This window comes from Dendrobates tinctorius, unplaced genomic scaffold, assembly GCF_039654945.1.
Source record: "Dendrobates tinctorius isolate UK_male_01 unplaced genomic scaffold, ASM3965494v1 ptg000040l, whole genome shotgun sequence".
Lineage (NCBI taxonomy): Eukaryota > Metazoa > Chordata > Amphibia > Anura > Dendrobatidae > Dendrobates > Dendrobates tinctorius.
Window position 1 is genome coordinate 29,179,711 of NW_027361708.1, and position 19,891 is coordinate 29,199,601.

Here is a 19,891-nt window from a genome sequence, read left to right on the forward strand (position 1 = left end):
CAGATCTTAATCCCATTGAGAACTTGTGGTCAATCATCAAGAGACGGGTGGACAAACAAAAACCTTCAAATTCAGACAAAATAAAAGCATTGATTTTGCAAGAATGGACTGCTATCGGTCAGGATTTGATCCAGAAGTTGATTGAGAGCATGCCAGGGAGAATTGCTGAGGTCCTGAAGAAGAAGGGTCAACACTGCAAATATTGACTTGCTGCATTAACTCATTCTAACTGTCAATATAACCTTTTGTTACTCATAATATGATTGCAATTATATTTCTGTATGTGATAAAAACATCTGACAAACACACATAAAAACCAGAGGCCAGCAGATCATGTGAAAATATATTATTTGTGTCATTCTCTAAACTTTTGGCCATGACTGTACTGACAGGGAATTTAGATTGTGAGTCCCAATGGGGACAGTGATGATATCTGTAAAGCGCTGTGGAATTAATGGTGCTAAATAAGTCAATAAATAAATCTTGTGACCAAAACTTTTTCCTGACAGGAATTCAGAGATAACGGTCAGAAACTCTCAATGCAAGTCTATGAGAGCTTCGTCCTGGTTCTCTTAGACTTAAGGCCCTTTTACATTTAGCAATGCACCAGCGATCCCGACCACGATATGACCCGGTCAGGATCGCTGGTGCATCGCTAAATGATCGCTAGTGAGCTTTCATACAGAAAGATCTCACAGCGATGCAGCAGCGACGCAGCGCACAATACTCACCTTTCACACACAGCGATCCTGACGTCCTCCCGCCCGCCTCCACGCGTCGCTCGTCATCACAGCAGGAAGCCCCAGCAGGAAGCAGACGACGAGAAATGGAGCCGAACATTCTCGCGCGATCAGCGATAACCAGCGGGGGAGCCGGTCGTTGGTAAGTATCACACATAGCGATATCGCTAGCAATATCGCTATAACGTCACAAAACCAGTGACGTTTTAGCGATATTGCTAGGGATATCGCTTAGTGTAAAACCCCCTTTAGGCTAGGGTCATTCCAGTGCATTTTCTCTCTTCCAAGAGAATCAAAGTTTGACAATGCGCTCCAATTTTCTTGGATGTGGAGAAGATGGAAAAATATATTTCTTCATCAACTCCATTCTGTCAGTCCGTGAAAATCGCATCACACTCGAATGTCATCTGAGTGCAGATCTGAATTACTGCACCATGCCCTCTCCTGCCCACCATCCATTCATCCCCCACTGTCAAAGCTTTCCGCATCTTCAGGATGCAGACAGCGTTGAATACATTGGTGGAGGAGAGAACTGCCCACCCAATCTTCCACCAATCAGCGTGTGAGACAGAGGAAGTAATGATGTAATTTCATTGCGTCAGCTGTGCGCTGCGAAGTGTTAGTGCACCGTAGGCAGGAGCAGAGTGCCAGGAGAATGGGAGCAAGTTTTTTTTTCATGTAAATGGGATGTTTGTACATACATAGGAGACTATCTGTGGGCTCATACTGTATATAGGAGGCTTTGTGGGGCTCATACTGTATATAGGAGTCTATGTGGGGGCTCATACTGTATATAGGTAGGTGATCGGCTCATGCTGTATATGGGAGGCTATGTGGGGTTCATGCTGTATATGGGAGGCTATGTGGGGCTCATGCTGTATATGGGAGGCTATGTGGGGATCATGCAGAATATGGGAGGCTATGTGGGGATCATAAATCACTATGAAATGCCAATATAATCATGAATAAAATACCACCAACAATACATAATTCACAAAGTCCACCCTAGGAAATGAAAATAACCGGGCTCCAGACCAATTGGTATTATAAAAAAATATATTTTTATTTATCAAAACATTAAAAATATATATATGAAAAGAGAGATGTACATATCAAAAAAGGGATGTCATTATCCCATGAAGTTTCTCACAACTATCCACCACCAAAGGATTTTATCACTATCAACAAAATTGTGTATGAATGCCGCTTCAAAAATTGGGTCTAATGAACAGCACCTATATATCAGTATGATACGGTAACAAGATTATGAAATGATCATACCCACATATCTCATTACTGTAATAAACTGGAATCGCCCCACATTTGATAACCTAAACTGTAACAAAGCACATATAATCCACTGTCCAAAGACATATGTGATCGCTGTTAGAATGGCAGTGACATTTTGTATCTGCGGTATACAATACCGCCAACAGAAAAGGCCCAAAAGTCGGTCTTATGTGCATGATGACAGACTCAAGGTATCATGATGGGAACCAGCCATGTAGCAGTAATCACGGAGCAGTGATCACATAATCATATGAATAAAAGCGGCCCTACCATGTGATGGATGCGGAGTCACCCGGGCGTCCCTCTGCCCCGACGCGCGTTTCGCTTTTGCTTCAACGGGAGGCACAATGAAAGGAGGGAAAATGCCCGTTTATATAATCCCCTCCCAAGCTGCAACCAATTTCAACGCTCATCTATAAATGACGCATGCCCAGTAGCTGCCATAAAGGTTAATAGTACATATAGCATAAAATAAAACAAATGACAGGCTGAACCACTGAATCATAATGATACATGCTTGTTTCCAATATTATAGCGCTATAACAAAAGAGCAAAAAACTATAAGCCTCAGATAACAACAGCACATAAATGGATTTTAAATCTCTTCTTTTTCTTTTCACATCATAGCGCTACTCTAAAAACTGATATAACACGAGTAATAAGTGGCTTATACCTGCATCTAAAGAAGATGAAAATTCATATATGACCGACATACTATAACCCATAGAAGTAAAAGGCTGCTTAATAGGGCATGCTTCAAAAATAGATTACACCCCCCACCACAACCTGGTAAAGGCAGCGCATGCGGGAGTTGAACTTGGCTCCCTATCATCAACATGAGAAGTGTTCGTGTGCTCATATGCCGACCGCCACCGATCATCACCAGATGACACAGGTAAACGGAAAGGCATAAAAGAGCATCACACCCTTCTCTGGTGAGCCAAGACCCACGCATGCGCTCTCACCAGGAAATGTTCAAATTAAAGCTCCTCCAGACTAACTGAAGACCCTATACAATTAAGGACATCATAGATGAAACCAACAGTATTCACATGGGGTATGAAATATATGAAAGATGGCACAGAATCATATCATGCTAAAAGATATAATAACGAGGATTATTTAAACAGGAAAAAGAAGTTTTCTTCAGATCTTCAATCTTCAATTAGGACACCACAATCTTCTCTTCCATTATCACACTGGAATAGTCACTCACGACGAAGAATAAACTGAAACTAAAAAATACCAGGATTAATATCAGAAAATAAAACAAAACCCACCCTAAAAATCACCCCCATGGAGTAAACACATGTGATTGGCCATAATTATAAGAAAGCATTTTCCCTCATTTCATTGTGCCTCCCGTTGAAGCAAAAGCGAAACGCGCGTCGGGGCAGAGGGACACCCGGGTGACTCCGCATCCATCACATGGTAGGGCCGCTTTTATTCATATGATTATGTGATCACTGCTCCGTGATTACTGCTACATGGCTGGTTCCCATCATGATACCTTGAGTCTGTCATCATGCACATAAGACCGACTTTTGGGCCTTTTCTGTTGGCGGTATTGTATACCGCAGATACAAAATGTCACTGCCATTCTAACAGCGATCACATATGTCTTTGGACAGTGGATTATATGTGCTTTGTTACAGTTTAGGTTATCAAATGTGGGGCGATTCCAGTTTATTACAGTAATGAGATATGTGGGTATGATCATTTCATAATCTTGTTACCGTATCATACTGATATATAGGTGCTGTTCATTAGACCCAATTTTTGAAGCGGCATTCATACACAATTTTGTTGATAGTGATAAAATCCTTTGGTGGTGGATAGTTGTGAGAAACTTCATGGGATAATGACATCCCTTTTTTGATATGTACATCTCTCTTTTCATATATGTATTTTTAATGTTTTGATAAATAAAAATATATTTTTTTATAATACCAATTGGTCTGGAGCCCGGTTATTTTCATTTCCTAGGGTGGACTTTGTGAATTATATGTGGGGATCATGCAGAATATGGGAGGCTATGTGGGGATCATGCAGAATATGGGAGGCTATGTGGGGCTCATGCTGTATATGGGAGGCTATGTGGGGATCATGCTGAATATGGGAGGCTATGTGGGGATCATGCTGAATATGGGAGGCTATGTGGGGATCATGCTGAATATGGCATGCTATGTGGAGTTCATGCTGTAAATGGGAGGCTATGTGGGGGCTCATACTGTATATAGGTAAGTGATCGGGTCATGCTGTATATGGGAGGCTATGTGGGGATCATGCTGAATATGGGAGGCTATGTGGGGCTCATGCTGTATATGGGAGGCTATGTGGGGATCATGCTGAATATGGGAGGCTATGTGGGGCTCATGCTGTAGATGGGAGGCTATGTGGGGATCATGCTGAATATGGGAGGCTATGTGGGGCTCATGCTGTATATGGGAGGCTATGTGGGGATGATGCAGAATATGGGAGGCTATGTGGGGCTCATGCTGTATATGGGAGGCTATGTGGGGATCATGCAGAATATGGGAGGCTATGTGGGGCTCATGCTGTATATGGGAGGCTATGTGGGGATCATGCTGAATATGGGAGGCTATGTGGGGCTCATGCTGTATATGGGAGGCTATGTGGGGATGATGCTGAATATGGGAGGCTATGTGGGGATCATGCTGAATATGGGATGCTATGTGGGGTTCATGCTGAATATGGAAGGCTATGTGAGGCTCATGCTGAATATGGGAGGCTATGTGGGGGCTCAAACTGTATATACAGTAGAGAGGGGATGAGCTCATGCTGTATATGGGATGCTATGTGGGGCTCACGCTGAATTTGGGAGGCTATGTGGGGCTCATACCGTAAATAGAGGAATGTCAGCTTACTTAATGTTGATCAATATTAAGTGATACAATTAAAATTAATATAAAATAATTATAATCACTATGGTAATATTAATATTGAGCAGAATTAATTTCAGCCTACTGGATTGACCAATAGTCAATAGTCAATAGTCAAGGTCTCTTATGTGGCACCTTTTGAAAATTAATAGCCCACCCCTGGTTAAAGGGGTTGTCCAGTCTAGAATGAAAAGGCTGCTATCACTCAATGAGATGCGAGAATTCATCAGTGCCTGCGCCAGGAATGGCGGTCAAGTATGCGATATGTGCACTCCCGGCCCGAGTCTGTTACGTGGGTGCTGCCGCTCAATACAAGTGTATTGAGCGAGGCTGCACCCACTAGACAGGTTCAGGCCAGGAGAGTGCATATTGCATACTTGACCACCTTTCCTGGCGCAGGCACTGGTGAATCCTCACAGCGCACAGTGCTTGCACTGGGAGGATTCACAAGTCTGCAGTTGCACACAGTGATTACAGGCTTTCATTAGAGCTTGAACAACCCCTTTAAAGGGTGTGCCATCTTGTTTTGATTAAGGCCATGTGCGCACGTTGTGGAATCTGCTGCGGATCCGCAGCATTTCAGGCTCTGTGGATCCGCAGCAGATTTAGATGCGTTGTACAGTACGATTGTTTTCAATGGTAAACTGAAAAACGCTGTGCACATGCTGCGGATTTGCTGCGGGTTCAAATCCGCAGCATGTCAATTCTTTGTGCGGAATCCGCAGCAGTTTCACACCTTCGCCATTGTAGAGGTGTGAAACCGCAGGGCTAAACCGTAGGCTAATTCGCAGGTAAACCGCAGGTCTTTTGACCTGTGGATTTACCTGCTGATTTTTCCAAAACCGTGCGGAGAAATAACCTAAAACTACATGTGCACATAGCCTAAAGGTTGTGCAACTTATTCTGATTCTTCACTTTTCATAGATCTTTGCTTGTTATCAATGAATTAAAATATTCTCATTTACATCCAATGTGTAAAAACCTAGATAGACTTATTTAGGGCTTGTTCTCACTGCCGTATAAGATGACCGAGTGCTATCTGATGTTTTATCGGATAGCACACTACTCAATGTTATACTACTGTATGTGGCAGTGCAGATCGGCATGAGAAAAAAATTGCAGCATGTTGCTACTGCATTCGAGAATCGGATCACACGCACCCATACAAGTCTATGGGTGCATGTGAAACATCGGACTGCACTCGGATGTCTTCCGAGTGCAGTCCAATTACCAATTGAGGAGATGGAGAAAATACCTTTCTTCATCTCCTCCACACTTGTTCTGCGATTCTCTCATGCAAGAGAATCCGAGCACAGTGCACTGACACTCGGCTCAAACTCTGACAGCGTTTGAGCCTAGGGTGATTTGCATAATGGGCCCGATTCTCCCGCATGAGAGTATCGATGGCTGTGTGACCACTGACCACAGTTTAAAGAAGCACACCCATCAAGGTTTTTATCCTCTTAATATATTGCAATAATCATATGATATGGCAATGTGTACTTACAATTGCTCATTTTGCCCTTCTACCCAGTTATTTCTTCTCTTTTCCATTAGTTCTGTGACATTACATGTTTAAAAACTGACTAGCTGAATTCTTCTAAGCTTTATGTAGAAACAGATCAATTTTCCCTGAATGAGTCTTGAGTCACTGCAAAGGCCCCTGGCAGTGGGGAGGAGCGGAGAGCAGCTGAGTCAAGAGTTGAGGAGGAGAATAATAAATGCAAAAACAAGAGACCTCCTGTTTTTACATAGAGCAGAAAAAAAGAGGAAAATTTGCTGAGTACTAAGGCAAAGTTAGCAATTTTAAGAACACAGTTCTATATAATATGATGGCTGCAATATATTAAGAGGATACAAACTTTGATGGGAGTGCTTCTTTAAAGGGAATCGGTCAGGACACCCACGCCAGTGTTAGTTCTTACTGCCTGGTTAGGAGTTGGAGGTGTAGTTCATCAATAGAGCTGGCGTTTGGACATTTGTTCAGGAGATTGTTACTTGGAGTTTTGTTTATGTGCACATCCTCATCCTCTATTTCTCCTTCCTTTAACGTCCTTGTGTTCCGTTCTGTTGTTTCTTCCCTGTGTTCCATTCTGTTGTTTTGTGACTGTATTTTGTGTTATTGTTATTATCATTTAACCCTGTACATTTTCAATTGTTTGGTTAGTGTTATCCTATACACTTTGGCTTCCCACCTCCCTGGGTGGGAGAGGGGACAGATAAGGGTTGATATAGGAGCATAGCAAGGCACGAGAAACCGGCGTCTTGAGAAACCGCCGTCTCTACCTTCAGGAGTAATTGGGGGACAGAGTGATAGACTATGGATCCTCTAGTTTTAGGGACCTAGTTAGCACCCACAGTCCCAAGGCACTGTGTGACAACTCCCATCAGCCATTAGGCCATTTCCTCGACATTCTTCTTTACCCCCAGTCTATCTTCTTAGTGCTTCTCTCTGCCCTCAGGTTGTCTCCTCAGTGCTCCTCTTTGTCATCAGACTTTCTCCTCAGCGCTCCTCTCTGCACTCAAGCCATATGCTCAGTAATCCTTTCTCCACTCTGGCCATCTCCTCAGCGTTCCTCTCTGACCTCAGGCTGTCTCCTCAGTTCTCCTCTCTGCCCTCACGCTGTGAACTCAGCACTTCTCTCTGTTATCAGACTTTCTCCTCAATGCTCCCCCCTCTGCCCTTAGGCCTCTTTCATACATCAGGTTTTCGCCGTCAGGCGCGATCCGACACTTTTGACAAAAACCAGATCCGGCGAAATGCAATGCCGGATCCGGTTCCCCCCCATTGACTTGCATTTGCGCCGGATGGCCATGCGTTTCATCCGGTTTTTGCCAGATCCGGCAATGTGTCGCAATCCGGCGTCTGGAAAAAACGGCTACTGTAACGTTTTTTGTCTCCGGCGAAAAAGCCGGACACGCCGGATCCGGCGTGTCCGGCTTTTTCACACAATGAAAGCCTATGAGCGCCGCAATGCGCCGGATCCGGTTTTTGGGGTCTGAGCATGCTCAGTAGCTCTGCCCACAAGACACATATATAAAAGCATGACAGTGGGACCCTCAGCCACACCCAACATGCCACCCAAGACAGCAACCAGGCGCAGGAGAAGGCAGGAGACCACTGCAGCACCATCAGCACCACCACCACCCCAAATGGAGCAGCAAAGGGAACATGCTGAACAACGGGAGGGGAGTCCAGCAGCAGATGAGAGACGGTAATTATCAAATTCCCCATTCCTCAAAACTAGGGCCATGGAATATCAAGATATTCATTGGCCCTTTGTTTCTCTTTATTCAACAGCCGCCCAAGAGATGCAGCAGCAGCAGTGGCAGCACTGGCAGCACTGGCAGCAGCAACAGCACCACCCACAGCCATGGAGTCTGGCCAGCAAGAGGACAGCACATCTTCTTCTGGGAGCCCTCCCTCGCATCGTCAGCGTTTGACGGTAAGTTTTTATTTCCAAAATCCATCATCTCTGTAATATATGTCTATTCATTGCCTTTTATTTCAAAACAGGAATCACAAGTTGAAGAGGAGCTCTCAGAAGAAGAAGGAAGGGGTGGACAGACACCTGGATTGGGCTCACAATTGGTAAGTTTTTCGCATCAAACGCAGAAACACAACATCACACTACACACAACACATAGAAAGCAATGTTCTGCAGACCACACACAGCAAACAAATGCCAACATCCAAACACATACATTTTTTTCTTTTCTTCTCTAGTCTTCCCAATTTGGTACTCGGCCAAGAGGTCCTCGCAGTGCCTCCCAGGGTCGTCGGCGACAGCAACGCGGCGTTCACCAGCGTGTAAGTATAATATTTAAGTTAAATTTTGGTACACTTTTTATTTCATGTCTTAAGTGTGGTGACTAATTTTGCTATTTTTCTATTTTACTTTAACAGCCTTCACAGCGTGCTCCCGACTCAGACGGTGAGGATGGAGGAATTGATGTTGACCAGCTCATCGATCTCGTCAGAGAAAGGGAGCCGCTATGGAATATGGCTGACCGCCGCCATGCTGACCTGATCGATACCCGACGACTCTGGGAGGAAATCTGTTCGCTCCTTGTGGCCCGCTGGGAGGACCTCGATGCTCGGGCCCAGATTAAAGAGCGTAAGTATATACAGTACCGGTTGCTTGATGTAAACCAGTGTCCTCGTGGTCCCCACGGATCATGTGTTCAGGATTTCTATTTACTATGGAAATCCTGAAAACATGACCCCTGGGGACCAGGAGGACTGGAGTTTGGGAAACACTGATGTTGTATACTAACCACTTTGTCCTTTCTCGTTTCAGTGGACAGAATTGTGAAGCGGTGGCGCTCTGTGAGGGATCGTTTCAAGAAGGAGTTCAATAAAGAGATGCAGGCCCTGAGTGGATCTGGAGGACGCAGGAGCAAGTACAAGTACGCACGAGCCCTGTCGTTCCTCCGGGATACAATGGTCACCAGAAGGTAAATATTACACAACACATGTGAAAAAAAAATGTTTAGATGTAACAATTTTTTTTCAGCCAGGGCCATGCCATGTCACTATTTTAATTGTTTTTTTTTCTCTTTATTCCACAGCACGGTGAGCAGCACTCGGGAGCCTGCACGATTGGACCCTTCTGAGGCGATCCCTGAGGAGACCGGCACCGAGGGACACTTCGACCGCCCCGGTACATCTGCACCTTCCCTGCCTTCCCACACATTCGACCCATCTGTCCCATCCACCAGCACAAGAGCATCGTGGCCGCCTACATTACATGAAGCTGCTGGTGAGGAGATCGCTTTCCCTTTACCCCACCCTTCTGCCCCTGCCACCTCTAGTACACCTGCGGGTACAGGTGTACAGGCTTTCAGCAGATCAACTCCAGCATTCTGGAGGTGAAGACACTTCTGCAAACCATGCATTCAGAAGCAAGATCTTCGCCAAACCACACCTATTTGAGGTCTGTTGTGGAGCGCATGGCAACACTATCTCCTACCCAGCAGATGCATGTAATGCATTCGTGCCACGGTGCTCTCCAGCACGTTACCTCCCACCCTCCTCCTCCCACCCCAGTAGTTCCTCCACCTGCACCCCCTCAGCCACTTTCCATCCTCCCCCTCCTATTACATCTACACCCCCTCCAGCCACTTTCCATCCTCCCCCTCCTATTACATACCAGCAACCTCCCCAGTACCAGCAACCTCCCCAGTACCAGCAACCTCCCCAGTACCAGACATCTCCCCACTTCCAGCAACCTGCCCCGTACCAAACTCCTTCCCCGTACCAAACTCCTTCCCCATACAACTTTCCATCAACATCATCTGCTCCTACAGTCCCTGCCCAACCCTCCACTCCACCGCCCACCACCTCTTCTGCCTCCCACATGTCCACCCATTCTGTAGCTTTTTCCACACCATCACCTCTAACTGTTCCTTCCCCACCACGATCCCAGTCCTCTCTCCACACTCCCATTGTCGAAGTGTCCCGCAGCCCCTCCAGCAGTATTTCCACCCCACACTACACAGATTTATGATGTGTTTTGTAATAAAAATGCCCAGTTGGTTTCAAACCTTTATTAAAAAAGTTTTTTTAACTTTAAAAACAGTTTACAAAAAAAAAAATATTTTAAATAAAAGTTAAATTATTGTTTACACTGGTTGTCTGTCATTTCTTTCTGCGGCGAAATATGTTTAAAAAAAAGGTTAAATACAGGGTATTTCAAAGGTAAAAAGGTATTCAAAACCAGGTATATAACTGTGGGTAAATTTTAGCTTTTTGCCACAGTTGTGTTCCTGGTTGTGTTTGAAGCAAAGTATTTCACCTAAAAAGTTGTGTTTATTGTTGGTGATTTCCTAACAATGTACACAACTTTTGTTAAAAGGTGAAATACTTTGCATAAAACACAACCAGGTACACACCTGTGGCCTAAAGGTAAAAATAGTAAGACCATGACAAGATAGCCAACTTTGGTTGGCAAAGGTATATACTGTTGGTACAGAAGGTACACAAGTTTGGTTAAGGGCACAAATCTTTCACACTCTGTCATCCTGCTAGTGTACTCTGCCTTGAGGTGACATAAAGTATAGTGCAAAATTGTCCCTCATTACTGAAACCGTCACAGAACTTCTAGTGGTAATGTCATGGTAATCTTGCAAGGTGGTTTCTTCAGAGGTGTCCTCAATGGAAATGGGTTCCTTGCAGATAACAAAATTGTGGAGTACCATGCAAGCTTTGATCACCTCGTCCACAGTTTCTGTCTTGAGGTTGATCGCAGTCAATAGGACCCGCCATTTGGCTGTCAGAATACCAAAGGTACAATCAACCATTCTTCTTGCTCTTGTGAGGCGGTAATTAAAAATGCGTTTTGTTCTTGACAATCCTCTGCTACCGTACGGTTTCAAAAGGTGTTCTGACAGCTGGAAGGCTTCATCCCCTACACAGACAAATGGCATAGGTGGAACAGATGTTTGCGGCAGCGGTCTAGGGGGTGGGAACTGGAAGGTGTTTCCATACAGTTTACGCCCCATGGCAGACAGTTTGAAAACTTGAGAGTCATTGGAGCGGCCATAGGCCCCAATATCAACAGCAATAAATTTGTATTCCGCGTCAGCGATGGCCATGAGGACAATTGAAAATTATTTCTTGTAATTGAAATATTCCGATCCCGATCCAGCTGGCTTTACAATGCAGATATGTTTCCCGTCCACAGCGCCCAAGCAGTTCGGAAACTGACATATCTGTTGAAACTTTTCTGAAATTTCAATCCACCTCTCTGTTGTGGGCTCTGGTAAAAACTCTTCAGCTAAGGAGTCCCACAGTGCACGGCATGTGTACTTCACTATTCCAAATATGGTGGAAATCCTGAGACTGTACTGGAAATGCAGTGACGAAAGGGATTCTCCAGTTGCAAGAAATCTGTGGGGAATTAAAAAACAATCAATTAGTTTAAAATCACAGCATTACATACCAAAAGTCAGCTCTAACACTTGGAGATACAAACTACCACCAACAAGATTGCAGTGAAAGTGTGCTCTGATGCGAGCATATCCAATAAATGTGGCTTACCTTAAAGTCACCATCAGACGCTCTGCGGGTGAAACAGAGAAGCGGCAATAGGTGTCCGATTTTCTTATGAGGTGTGCAATGCGCTCCACAAAGTAATCAAAATTCTCCATTTTCATCCGAACATATCCAAAAAATTTATCCGGGTTTCGTCTAAGGTCCATGCAGAGTGTAGAATAGACCCCACACGTCATTCTCTTGGCTGTGATGGGGTGGATCCACAAACGTCGTCTACGATGCCTGATGCGCTGCTGTCTCGCTATCTCCTTCTCCAGAACAATCACCCTCAAACGATTCGCCTTCGCTGTAAAATCCGCCAAATTCTTCAAAATATTTCCAATCACAACATCCATCTTCGCCAGTAACTTGCTCTTCTCTCCAACCTGCACTTTCTCCTTTACAACCTGTCAAAGAAGGGCTGTAGGAACACGCTATATATAGTTTTTCAGTAGCCAATCCCTTTCGGAAGGCCACAAGGGGCGATTTTAAAAACCGTATCCGGCGTAATCCGTCGAAAAACGGATCGAAAACCGGATGAACCGGATGAGACGGATCCGGTTTTGGCTGTCAAGAGCAAGACGGATCCGCCAGAAAACCGGATCCGTCACATCCGGTTTTACTAAACATTTGCCGGATCCGGCGCTCCGGCACAAAGCCGGAACGCGCCTGATGCCGAAAACCTGATGTGTGAAAGTAGCCTTAGGCTATCTCCTCAGTGTTCCTTTGTCCTCAGGCTTACTCCTCAGTGTTCCTCTCTACCTTCATAAAGTCTCCTCAGCTCTCCTCTTTGTCATTAACTTTCTACGCAGTGCTCCTTTCTGCTCTCACACTGTCTAATCAGCTTTGCGCTCTACCCTCAGGACTCCTCCTCAGCGTTCCTGTCATGCTCGCCATGTCTGTCATGTCCGCCATGTCTGTTTTGCCTCATGACCCCTGGAGCGGTGTGCACACGCATCTCATGTCTGCTATCCTGCATGTTGCCTAGAGCAGTGTGCACACTCACCTCATGACTGTTGAGCTGCGGGATGCCTGCGTTTCTGCTCTGCCTTCTGTGATCGTCTCTTCATGTCTAGAACCCCTGATCATGCTGAACCCCTGAACAGGCTGCCACGAGAAGTGGTGAGTTCTCCTTCAATGGAAGTCTTCAAACAGAGGCTGGACAGACATCTGACTGGGATGATTTAGCGAATCCAGCTTTGAGCAGGGGGGTTGGACCAGATGGCCCAGGAGGTCCCTTCCAACTCTACGATTCTATGATTCTATGTGTCCTTCCTATGTTCCAGCAGAGGCTGGTTCTGCATTCATCTCTGCATGTCTGGAACTCTGATCATGTGACCTGCCTAGGTTTCAGCACTGGTTCTGCTATCATCTCTGCATGTCTGGAATTCTGATCATGTGACCTGCCTAGGTTTCAGCACTGGTTCTGCAATCATCCCTGCATGTCTGGAATCCTGATCATGTGATTGCTCCCTGTGATTCTGGAGGTTCTGAACTGGAAGTTCTTTCCTGGTTCTGACCCGGAAGTGGAGGTGCTATGCCCTATATCAGACCGCCCCTTCCTATGCTCAGGGCCTGAGTATTTTGTTGCTTCCCTGCATGGCTGCTTGGTCTGCTGGGTCGCTCCCTCTATTCTGTGCCCTTGCACTTTTCTCTGTCGTGCGTCTCTGCACACGCTCCGTGCTCGTACTCCGTCTCTTGTCTCGTGTCTTGTCTAGTGTTTGTCCTTCGTGCTATGTTTGTCTGTGCCTTGCTTTGCCTTGTTATACTTTCTATGTTCCCTGCCTTGCCTGTTTTCGCTATGCCTTGTTCCGTACCTTGCCTTGCTCTGCCTTGTTCCTCCCTATGGTCTCAGTCTTTGCTTGCTCTGCCTCGCTCTCTCCTATGGTGCTCTGTAGTGCCCTCTGGCACACGCACCATTCCTCCTCTTTCCTATTGTGCTCTCTTGCACATTTCTAGGCTAGTCCCAAGGCTCTCCCTTGGCCCGGCTCTGGGCTTCGGCCTACGCTCCACTGCTAGCTCCGTTCTCGCTCTGATCTGACTCCGTGTTTCTCCCTATGCTTCCGTTCCTGGTTCCGTACTCTGCCTATGCTCTGCCTGGTTTCTTGTCTTGCCTTGCTCTGTTGCTTCGTGTGCCCTTTGCATTCGCCTGGCCTTCCTAGCCTCCTGTTTGTGCCTCAGCCGTGCCCACCCTAGCCGTGCCCGCCTGCTTGTGCCTCAGCCGTGCTCGTCGGTCAGTGACAGCTGTGTCACCTGCCATGCCTCAGTGGGGTTCACTGGAGTCTTGCCCGTCTGTCAGTGCCGCAGCCCGATCAGCTAGCCAGTGCCCCAGCCGTTCTCTCTGTGCTTCCTTGCACTTCACACTGTTTCTGCACTGTGCTCTGCGTGCTCTCTATAGCACGCGCAGGTCCTCGCCTGCCCTTGGCATACCTCCCCGTGCTTCTATAAAAGTACGCACAGATTTTTGCCATGTATCCTGTCGTGCCCTCTTGCACACACAGGCCCTAACCCTGTTCTCGTTCTGTGTCCCTGGCATGTCCTCGCACGCGCAGGCCACCGTCCTTGTACCTGTCCCTGGCGTGCCCTCTGCATGTGCAGGCCACTGTCCTTGTGCCTCTCTCTGGCGTGCCCTCTGCACGCGCAGGCCTCCGTCCTTGTACCTGTCCCTGGCATGCCCTCTCCACGCGCAGGCCTCTGTCTTTGTACCTGTCCCTGGCGTGCCTCTCTCCACGTGCAGGCCTCTGTCCTTGTACCTGTCCCTGGCATGCCCCTCGGCATGCGCAGGCCTCCGTCCTGTGAACCTGATCCTGGCGTGTCTCCAAGCACGCACCCTGCCTTGAACCCTGGCGTGGCTCCAAGCACGCACCCTGCCTTGAACCCTGGCTTGCCTGCCGGATTCCCGAAGCCTGCCGACTGCTGCCAGAGGTCCAGAACCAGATGACTGCAGCCTGATGTCCGGAGCTGATGTCCGAAGCCTGATGCCTGGATCCTGTCAGTCGTTGCCAGTAGTCCGGAGTCCGATACCATCGCACCCCCTCTTGGATCCTGGCGTATCTTTGCAAGCACCCTGCCTTGGACTCTGGCGTGTCTCTCGGCTCGCACCTTGTCTTGGACTCTGGCGTGCCCTAGCACGCATCCCCTCTAGGAACTCTGGTGTGATCCCTAACACGTACCCTGCCCTGGACTCTGGTATGTTTTCGTGCACATGTTATGTCTGGAACATTTGGCGTGCCCTTGCACGCACCTTGCCATGTTTCACCGTTTGTGCCCTGCACCTGATTCCCTGTTTATGCCTTGCACCTGAATAAAGTGTGAAAACATGTTTTGCTGAAGAAGCCCTGTGACTTCGTTTTATGTTTGATATCCTGTCCGTCCTGTTGCCAGACACTCAATAGTGCCTCCCTGAGCCGGCCGTCTGGTCCAGCTGCCGTGGTGGCTCACCCCCTTGGTCTTGCCCCTGACATTCCCTGTACAGGGGGTGGGTTCTCACTAGGTCAGCTCGCCCTAGGCGGGTGGGCGCCACGGCCCAGAGGGTCCACTCAAAAAGGAAAACGACTCAGCGTAAGCTGACGTTCGTCACAGTTCCTCTTTGCCATCAGGCCATTTCCTCAGAATTCCACTCTGCCTTCAGGCCTCCTTCTCAGTGTTCCTGTCTGCCCTCAGGCCATCTCCTCAGTGTTCATCTCTTCACCTTCCTCTTTGTGCTCACGCCAAGGCAAATCACAACTTTAAACATCACAATGTACCTTGGACCAAGGATGGGGAGAAGCATCTTAAATAAAGGTTATTTCTTACTAAGAAGACAACTATCAGCAACCTATTTTAAATGTTAAAGTAAAGACCTAACTGTAATGATTCTGATATACCAATTAAATTAATACCTTTGGTGAAGAAAATCGCCTTAGGCCTCTTTCACACTTCCGTTTTTTACAATCAGTCACAATCCGCCAGGTTTTGAAAAAAACGGATCCTCAAATTTTTTTTGAGGATCCGTTTTTCCCCCATTGACTTGCATTAATGGCGGATTGTGACGGATTGCTGTCCGTTGCATCCGTTTTTTTTGAGGATCCGCCAAAAATTGCTGTCCGTCACCATCCTCAAAGATTTCAAAACGGAGCTTGTAACGTTTTTTTCTCTGGCGGATCCTCCAGACACTCATTTAACCCGAAATTCTCTCTGGGTGCCGGAAAAAAAAAATCTCTCTCTCTCTCTCTCTCTCTCTCTCTCTCCGCATTTTCAGGATCCGTCTAAAAACGGATCCTGTGCCATCCGTTCACATCAGTTAACAACGGATCCGCTTGTATGACTTTTTGGTGGATTTGAACTGATGCAAAAAACTGAAGTGTGAAAGAGGCCTTAATTGTTCATCTTTAATCAGAATTTTTCTGATAATGAAATTTTGGTGCACCGGAGCGGGACTGTACATTGGATCTTCTCCTTGCCCGCCCCTTCCCCTGCTTCTGGTGTTTGAACTACAGGTCACTGATTTTTTTTAGTGACATGCCGCCTTGAAATATGTCTGGTGGGTCAACAAGCATTTATTAAAATGATGTATGAATAGATTTACGTAGGTATACTTAAAGGGGTTGTCCACTACTAGGAAAACCCCTTCTTGATCAAAATATTTGGCGCTGATAAAATAATAAAGCCTAAACTCACCTCCCATGCTGTCGTGGTTCCCACTGTGTCGCCACTCGAGGTCCTGTGGCTCTCATACGGTTTTTGTGACATGTGATGCCAGTGTCACGAGTGTGTCAGAGGCTGCAGACAGTCGCACAGCATCTAGCTGCAGAAGGTCTCTGAGGTTCGCTTTGCAGATGCCTTCCTAGTCCTTCTGACTCCTGGATACAGTGGCTACCTCCCCCCCGGCTCTAATCGACACACCAGGAATTGGGTGTTTATAGACTCGCTGTCTGCTTCGAGGAATCAGTTGTGATATTTCAATTTCGCCCTGTTGAGGCTTGGAGCTATAGCAGTCTGTATAGAGGCTGTCTTCCTCTTTGATGCTGTTGGAGGACGTCTGTGTTATCTCCCTGAGTCTAATCAAAATAAGTGTTCCCCTTGTTTGTCTATCACATTCAATGTATTTAGTTGTAGTGGAGATTGACTAGTGACCCTGTCCTTCCCTAAGCAGGGCTTATTGCCAGGGTCAAGCAGGGATTAGGTTCCTGCTTGGCGATAGGTGCAGAACCTATATAGGGACGTTTAGGGTAGACAGGTTGACTTTAGATCTGCCTAGAGGTCCTAACATTCCGCTTCCCTAGTGTTGAGTCCTCTTCCCCTCATCCCTTCGTGTTGCACTTAGTCTTCCCATACTATGCGTGACTGCCGGCGCCCAATCTGCACTGGTGTTACTGTCCCTAAAAACCAAATGTGAGATGATCAACTAAACACAGTGAACATATATGTCACTAAAGTGATCACCGCTGTAGACAGTATCAAATCAAATATTTTATATCACCGTAATATTTTATTATTGAAATTATTGAATTTATATATCTGAAAAAGTGACAATATAATTGAGTGAGAACTGGTAAAAGACATAACTTGACATGACACGACAACTAGGGTCAAGCAGAAATCCCCGCCTTAGAACAGGATAGTAGAAAAAATTAATATCAGGATCTTAGTATTAATCACCCTGCAGGATTATATACAGGAAGGCCATTATAATATAAACTATCATAAATAGATGTAAAATATACAATAGGAAAATGCCCAGACAAGCACAAAACACAATGGTAGTCAACCAACACTATTGTGTTCACTACATACAAAATTAAAGCATAGATGTGCCTATATCAACATATAGTTATACCTGCTGTCATGGTTCCTGTATGTAAGGCAGGGAGATGCTGCAATGTCCCACTCAGCTGCACCTTAACACGCGTTTCACCTGAGCGGCTTTAATTTTGTATGTTCACTATCTATGAAGCCCAGCTCCATCTTGAACTACAGTGGGGAAAAAAAGTATTTAGTCAGTCAGCAATAGTGCAAGTTCCACCACTTAAAAAGATGAGAGGCGTCTGTAATTTACATCATAGGTAGACCTCAACTATGGGAGACAAACTGAGAAAAAAAAATCCAGAAAATCACATTGTCTGTTTTTTTTTCATTTTATTTGCATATTATGGTGGAAAATAAGTATTTGGTCAGAAACAAAATTTCATCTCAATACTTTGTGATATATCCTTTGTTGGCAATGACAGAGGTCAAACGTTTTCTGTAAGTCTTCACAAGGTTGCCACACACTGTTGTTGGTATGTTGGCCCATTCCTCCATGCAGATCTCCTCTAGAGCAGTGATGTTTTTGGCTTTTCGCTTGGCAACACGGACTTTCAACTCCCTCCAAAGGTTTTCTATAGGGTTGAGATCTGGAGACTGGCTAGGCCACTCCAGGACCTTGAAATGCTTCTTACGAAGCCACTCCTTTGTTGCCCTGGCGGTGTGCTTTGGATCATTGTCATGTTGAAAGACCCAGCCACGTTTCATCTTCAATGCCCTTGCTGATGGAAGGAGGTTTGCACTCAAAATCTCACGATACATGGCCCCATTCATTCTTTCATGTACCCGGATCAGTTGTCCTGGCCCCTTTGCAGAGAAACAGCCCCAAAGCATGATGTTTCCACCACCATGCTTTACAGTAGGTATGGTGTTTGATGGATGCAACTCAGTATTCTTTTTCATCCAAACACTACAAGTTGTGTTTCTACCAAACAGTTCCAGTTTGGTTTCATCAGACCATAGGACATTCTCCCAAAACTCCTCTGGATCATCCAAATGCTCTCTAGCAAACTTCAGACGGGCCCGGACATGTACAGGCTTAAGCAGTGGGACACGTCTGGCACTGTAGGATCTGAGTCCATGGTAGCGTAGTGTGTTACTTATGGTTGGCCTTGTTACATTGGTCCTAGCTCTCTGCAGTTCATTCACTAGGTCCCCCCGCGTGGTTCTGGGATTTTTGCTCACCGTTCTTGTGATCATTCTGACCCCACGGGGTGGGATTTTGCGTGGAGCACCAGATCGAGGGAGATTATCAGTGGTCTTGTATGTCTTCCATTTTCTAATTATTGCTCCCACAGTTGATTTCTTCACTCCAAGCTGGTTGGCTATTGCAGATTCAGTCTTCCCAGCCTGGTGCAGGGCTACAATTTTGTTTCTGGTGTCCTTTGACAGCTCTTTGGTCTTCACCATAGTGGAGTTTGGAGTCAGACTGTTTGAGGGTGTGCACAGGTGTCTTTTTATACTGATAACAAGTTTAAACAGGTGCCATTACTACAGGTAATGAGTGGAGGAAAGAGGAGACTCTTAAAGAAGAAGTTACAGGTCTGTGAGAGCCAGAAATCTTGATTGCTTGTTTCTGACCAAATACTTATTTTCCACCATAATATGCAAATAAAATGAAAAAAAAAACAGACAATGTGATTTTCTGGATTTTTTTTTCTCAGTTTGTCTCCCATAGTTGAGGTCTACCTATGATGTAAATTACAGACGCCTCTCATCTTTTTAAGTGGTGGAACTTGCACTATTGCTGACTGACTAAATACTTTTTTTCCCCACTGTATATGTTCAAGTTAAATGGAAAGGTGGGACATTTAATCCTTATACAAGATAACATGAGTGTATAGTGAGTGCTGTAGTACTGGAGTGCCAACACTACGGGAGGTGAGTAAGGGCTTTATTTTTTTTATCGGGGCCAAGCGAGTGGTATTAGAAGAAGTTAGAGGACAACTTCTTTAAGGAAAAAACATGTGAAATAACCAGGGCTTGATTCTATAATAACTTAAGGGAATTGTCCACTACTTGTACAACCCTTTCTCATTCATCAAGTTTGGCACCGTTAAAATAAAAACAATTATACTCACCTTCCATGCCAATGCTGCACAACATACATTTTTTGCCACGCTTTTGACATGCTTTTG